Source organism: Stegostoma tigrinum, unplaced genomic scaffold (genome assembly GCF_030684315.1).
Source record: "Stegostoma tigrinum isolate sSteTig4 unplaced genomic scaffold, sSteTig4.hap1 scaffold_53, whole genome shotgun sequence".
NCBI classification, from domain to species: domain Eukaryota; kingdom Metazoa; phylum Chordata; class Chondrichthyes; order Orectolobiformes; family Stegostomatidae; genus Stegostoma; species Stegostoma tigrinum.
In genome coordinates, this window is record NW_026728461.1 from 597,817 (window position 1) to 604,778 (window position 6,962).

Sequence of the window (6,962 nt, forward strand, 5' to 3'; positions counted from 1 at the left end):
TTTATGGCTGAACACCCCTTTCCTGTTTATTCCCAATAAATATAGATTCTGCTGACCCTCAAGGGTCAGCATTCAATATCTTTAATAACCGAGTCTTCAATGTTCCCTGGGAATGACAACACTACAGGCAGAACAATATTGTAGAGAAAGCAAAATCCTTATCTCAACCTTAATTAGGAGACTCCTTAAAGTGTGTTTACCTCACAGCAAGTCAACTCCTCTTTAAAAAGCACAAAAAGGAGCAGAAATGACCATTCATTCCCTCAAACCTATCCCACATTCCCAGTGACTCTGTTCAGTAAAGTATTTATCAATCTCAGCCTCCACTGTCCTTTTGGGAAAATATCATTGAGCATAAGAAATTGGATCTGTCTGCTCTGCTGTTCGATCATGCCTGACATCTTTCTCAGCACAATTCTACTGCCTTCTAAATGTAACCCTGGATCCCCTTATTAATCAAAACTTGTCTACCCCGTCTTAAAGACACAACTGTGTCTGTGTCCTTATATGCTTGTGTGTGTGTTTCTGTGTAGTTCTGCTTAACAGTCGGAGACAGTGTTGTCATGTAGGGTTGTTTCTCAGACTGGAAGCTTATGACCAGCGGTGATCTGGTAATATTAACCAGATTTTTAAAAATCCAAACTGAGCTGAACTTAAAAAGTGACCCAAAAACTGGGCATGGTTTAGGTGTTGTACACTGGGTCGTATCCATGCCACTGGAGAGATAGCTGGATTTGATTGCCACCCCTGAAAGTGTGGTAATGTTCCCAGCTCTGGAAGAGAAGCAAAATACTTCTCTCAATCTTAATTAGGAGACTCCAACAGATCGGTGCTGGATCTACACTTGTTTGTCATTTCTGAAAATGATTTAGCTGTGAATTATAGAAGGCACAACCAACAGGTTTGTGGGTGACACTAAGGGTGGTTGTATAGCAGACAGGGAAGAAGATTATCTAAGATTACAAAGAGATCTAGATCAATTGGATGAATGAATCAAAAAGATGTACAGCATGGGAACGAACCATTCAGTCTAACTTGTCCATCCCGACCAGATGTCTGAAATTAATCTCATCCCATTTGCCAGCATTTGGCCCATATCCCACCAAACCCTTCTTGTTCATATATCGAGCCCGATACCTTTTAAATTTTTTTACCAGCCTCCACGACTTCCTCTGGCACTTCGTTCCACGCACGCATTGTCCTCTCTGTGAAAAAGTACCACTTGGGTTATTTTTAAGTTTTCCCCTCTCACCTTAAACCTGATAATTTTGCAAGACCCAACTCCAGGAAAAATATCTTGACTATTCACCCTGTCCATACCCTCATGATTTTACAAAAACCTAAAAGGTGCAAATTTTACCCCAATCAACATTTTCTGTCATCCCGGGCCTAAATCCTGCAATTCAAAACTGATACTTCTTCCTCCTCGACCAAGTCGCAACTGTAAAATAGTTTTAATCAACTTGTTCAGATATATTATGAAACACCCCTGTGGGATTTGAATCTAGAACTTTGAGCCTAAAGGTGGAGACATTACCACCCCGCTGCAATAGCCCCTGAATCTGCAAAATCCTTCTCTTGTGTGTTTCTCCATTAAGCTGTCCTGACATGCTGTGCCGCACCTCTGAAAAAGACAGGACTTGCATCTAGAACTTCTGTTTCAGATCTTGGGACATTACCACAGGTTCAGGGGTGGGAATCAAATCCAGCTATCTGCCTCATTGGCATGGGTGCTACCCGGTACACAAGACCTAAATCACGCCCAGTTTTTTGGTAACATCTTAAGTTCAGTTAACTTTGGATTTCTTAAATTTTGGTTAATATTACTGATTTACCATGGGAGATCGTATGAGTCTATTCATACTGGGTCGATATAAAATGGAGATGGCATTAGGTCTGTGACTTCTAAGCTGTACTAGGTGCAAGTGGAAATGACAATTCATTAAACGTGAGAATTACCCTTCACTGAACATTGCTCCTCAATTGGCTAATGGGACGGGGATGTTTTGGAATCTCCACCCGGGCCATTCCAGTTCTCACTGGCTTGTACCAGACTCCTCTCCACATGGGAGGGGTGGGCATGGACGGAACTGATGTCGGGCACTCTTCCACCCGGCTTGGCACTTTCTGTCCTATTCCATGCTGTTTTCCCTGGAATGAGAGAAACGGAGGCTGTGAGTGAGGGTGAAAGTGGGTGGTCCTGCTGTTCGTGATGGTGCAGGTGGTTGGAAATGGAGAGGTGGCTGGAGTGAGCCAGTCAACAGTGTTGAATCCATGCAGTGTTTTCAGTGTAGGGGAGCAGTGGAGGAGCGAGAGAAAGGGAGAAAGAGACAGAGAGAGGGAGCAGACAGAATACAGTGACGCTCACTCTGGCAGAGTGGGGAAGGCTGACTCCATATACGACAATGAACTGGCTGGTGACGTGAGACCATGCTCACTGGGTCTGGTGGTGTGGGCTCATCTGGGAGGAGAATGGTCCTTCTCTGCACGAGCCCATTCACCAAGATTACCGTGAACTTTTCCACAAATCTTGATGCAATTGCCCCTTATCTGCCAGGCTTGGGGTAAACGGTGCAGGCTGGCTCCGAACTGAGAAAGTTCAAATGTGTGCTCATTGGCTTTTTAAAGATGGCACCTGTGTCAGCGATCATAGAATACCTGGCCCATCCAGGCGATGGGAACTTTTACCAGCCATGATGGGTGGGAGAATCAGGTTGGCATTGAAAGGGAGGAATGGCCTGTGCTGGGGTGGGTAGATAATGAGGGGAGTTTGATAAGATGACAACAGAAAACAAGCTCAGCCTCCAGCAGACTATCCCTCTGTCACACTCAATTGAAATGTCACTGAGACAAATTATTGTTAGATTCAGCCCAATGAGCCAAAGTCTGTGCTCACCACACTCTCAGTCACAAATGCAGAACTATTGCTCATTCAAAACGCTCCATCATCTGAACTCACAGTAATATCCGATCCACACATCCATTCCTGAAAAACTGACCCATGTTGCAAGAAGCGATCAAAATGTCTACATGTCAGCATTCTAAAACTTGTGAACACATCCATCCATGATACTGCCTCTCCATCTCCCCCTGTCTGTCTACATATCCAACCCCTCCCATTTGTTCGTATTTAAACTGATGCCCCACCACCTCTCTCGGGCAGTGACTTTCACACCCATGGCACCCCTTGTCATGGCACATTGGAGATATGGAGCTGTAAATAGATGGGAGCCACACATCCTGTCACTTCCAACATGGGCTGCAAGCTTCCCCAGGCTGGGCAGCAATTTAACACAGCGTTACCGAGCACTGCACTGGGGTGGTCTGTACAGATCTACACGCTGGGAGGGTAACTAGTCTGGGTTTACAGGTCAGTTCAGTGGTGTTCACTTCACAGACCCGCTGTGCTGGAGAGATACCTGGTCCGGGTTTATAGATCAATGCACTGGTGTGGTCTGCACAGCTCCCCGTGCTAGACTGATATCTATTTGACTGGTGCGGCCTGCACAGTGTCCCACTCTGGACAGATTGCCCGGTTGTATTGAGCAGGACACTAGCCTGGTCTGCACAGTGCTCCATGCTGAACAGATATTCCATCTGGGTTTGTGGTGCCTGGGCTGGTTCTGTGAGGTGGATTAAGAATGTGGGATAACTGACCACTTCAGCTGATCTGGCAATGCCTTTAATTTGTGTTTGCCAGTTGTGTTGAGTTTGGGGAGAGATTCCCACCGCGAGGCTGAGTGGGTCTCACCAAAACTGATGGACAGAAGGGCCTTTGTGATGTGGATCTTTATGACTCCATCACATTCTGGAACCGACATTCCCCGGTACATTTTGTAACCGACATTATTTGTAAACGGTTTGACGTCAGTTAATTGAACAAAAGATATGATCCCGAGGTTAAAGATCTTGTTCCGGGGAGAAGGAGACACTGTTTCAAAATCCCCTCAGGCAGTTTGAATACATTTTCCCTGTGTTCATGCTTCTTCACAATTGAAAATTTACCGCTATTCAGACAAAAAAATCAATAATATCCAACATATGTTTGTTTTCAAGGAACTTGGAGAGAATCCTTCAGGAAGGCAACGTCTTCAACCTCCTTATTAGGAACTGTAAAGAAGTGATGTGTGCCTCCTCTCGAGTGATCAAGTGTGTGGGAATGTTCGAGAAACCATCTGTTCTTAAAAATGTGTTTTTGTGTGCCTGGTGTGGGAGTACTTCTTATGGTTTACGTTACATTTCTCGGAAACAAAATAATTGCGACATTACTATTTGTTATTGTTTTTTTTTTATTTCAGCTTCATTTTTTTCAATAAATCAGTGATACATTTGAAAATGTCACTGGGTCGTCAATCAAACTGGGTAACTTTGCCTCCAGGCTGATATATATTTTATTTGTTTTCCTTCTTCACAGTTAACATAGTGACGATCTATGTCCTGCTTTTTCAAGACTGTGGGTTGTCTCCATGTGTCAGACGTTTCCTGGGGGCCATGGCAGTGGCGCATCTACTGGTCATTATCCTCGACCTGATATTGAGACACATTCCCATTGTTTATGGGGAACAGTTTTATTTCCTGTTGTCCATCCCCGTGTGTAATATCCACGCCGTCCTGCTTTATGCAGCCACTGACTGTTCTGTCTGGTTCACCGTCACTTTCAAATTTGATCGATTTGTGGCCATTTGTTGCCAGAAGCTGAAAAGTAAATATTGCAGTGAGAAAACGGCGGCTGTGGTTCTGGGAACAGTGACTGTGCTGAGTGGTTTAAAGAACATTTTCTGGTATTTCATGCTTACAGCTCGCTATCGGCTGGTGAATGACCCCTGGTTTTGTTTTGGAGCAGACAGTGTTTCTGATTCTCGTGTCTGGGCCGCAATCGAGTTCCTCCACCACATTCTAACCCCGACTCTCCCATTTCTCCTGATTCTGCTGCTCAATGTTTTCACCGTCAGACACATTTTAGTGACCAGCAGAGCCCGCAGGAGACTCCGGGCTCACACCAATGGGGACGGTCAGAGTGACACAGAAATGAGAAATCAAAAGAAGTCCATAATTTTACTGTTTGTGATCTCGGCCAATTTCATCCTGTTATGGTCAACATTAATGGTGTATTCTGTGTGGAACTGAATGTTTAATTTGGGGTATGACTCTGTGTATCTATATCAATTTGTGCAGGAATTGGGCTTCATGCTGCAGCTCCTCAGTTGCTGCACAAACACCGCGATTTATGCCGTGACCCAGACTAAGTTCAGGCAGCAGCTGAAGAATGTGCTGAAATATCCCTTTACCCAAATTCATCAATCAATCAAATTCACTCATTAATCAATCCATCCAGGATTTTCTCATTTCAGTTCAATGTTTCAGCAATGAAGCAGCCTGTCGCTATGGTAACAGACTGAGGGTAGTGCTGGTTTATCCAACCTTATCCCACAGGGGGTCACAGGGAAACATGTCAATGTTTCTCTCAACTCACAGGCCAAAGAGAAAAGGCACCATTCCACTGACTGCATCCATGACTTCAATATGTAATTAACGTTCATTAAAAAGTGCCAAGCAGCACAGCAAACTATATTGTTGGATAATAAAATGTGAGGCTGGATGAACACAGCAGGCCAAGCAGCATCTCAGGAGCACAAAAGCTGACGTTTCGGGCCTAGACCCTTCATCAGAGAGGGGGATGGGGGGAGGGAACTGGAATAAATAGGGAGAGAGGGGGAGGCGGACCGAAGATGGAGAGTAAAGAAGATAGGTGGAGAAGGTGTGGGTGGGGAGGTAGGGAGGGGATAGGTCAGTCCAGGGAAGACGGACAGGTCAAGGAGGTGGGATGAGGTTAGTAGGTAGCTGGGGGTGCGGCTTGGGGTGGGAGGAAGGGATGGGTGAGAGGAAGAACCGGTTAGGGAGGCAGAGACAGGTTGGACTGGTTTTGGGATGCAGTGGGTGGGGGGGAAGAGCTGGGCTGGTTGTGTGGTGCAGTGGGGGGAGGGGATGAACTGGGCTGGTTTAGGGATGCAGTGGGGGAAGGGGAGATTTTGAAACTGGTGAAGTCCACATTGATACCATATGGCTGCAGGGAATGGGAGGATTTCGGGACTGAGCTCAGGAGTTGGGTTTAAGTCACTCTGTCCTTGCTTTCACCTCTGGGATATCTCTGTGTCTTTCTCTCTCTCCTGTCCCTCCCGGCTCGCTTTCTCCCTCTCTGACCCACATTTCTCTGTCACCCCTGCTCCCAATCCTTCTCTCCATTCCCTTCCTTCTCTCCCTCCACCCCACCTCTCCAAACCACTCCCTCCCTCATTGCCTGCGTCTTGTCTCTCTCTCCCTTCTCCGTAAATGTCTGTCCCCCCTTCTCTCACACTCTGCCTGTGTGAACCCCATCTCCTAATCTGTATTTTTCCCTCTGACCCCACTGTCCCAAATCCCTTATCACAGCCTTTCCCTCTCTCCACCCCCTGCCCCTCTCTATCTCCCTCCCCATCCCCCTCTGTATTCTTTGCCTCTCTCCTCCTCCCTCGCTCTCACCTCTCACACTGCCTCTGTTTCCTAGTCTCTACCTCTCTATCCCTGACCCACACCATCTCTCTTTCTGCTCCCTCCTACTGTCACTTCAAGACCCTCACTTATCTCTGTCACCCCCTGGCTGCCTGTCCCCCTTTCCCCTTGGCCCCAGCCCCTGACCCTGTTGAGATCACACTCTCCCTCCCTCTCTGTCGCTCATTCCCTCCCTCCCCATTGCTCCATTCCCGCCCTTGCTCCCACCCCATCCATCCCCACCCCTCACTTCCTCCTGATTCCTCTCTCCCTCCCCGTCCCTGTCGCTCCCTTGTTCCTGTTCACTCGTTCACTCCCTGTTGCACCCTCCCGCCCCATCCCTCACTCCTCACACCTTGTCCCTTCTCCCTCACCGTCTCTTGTTCCTTCCCCAACCCTATCTCCCTCCCTGTCTCTCTCTAACTCCTCTCCTC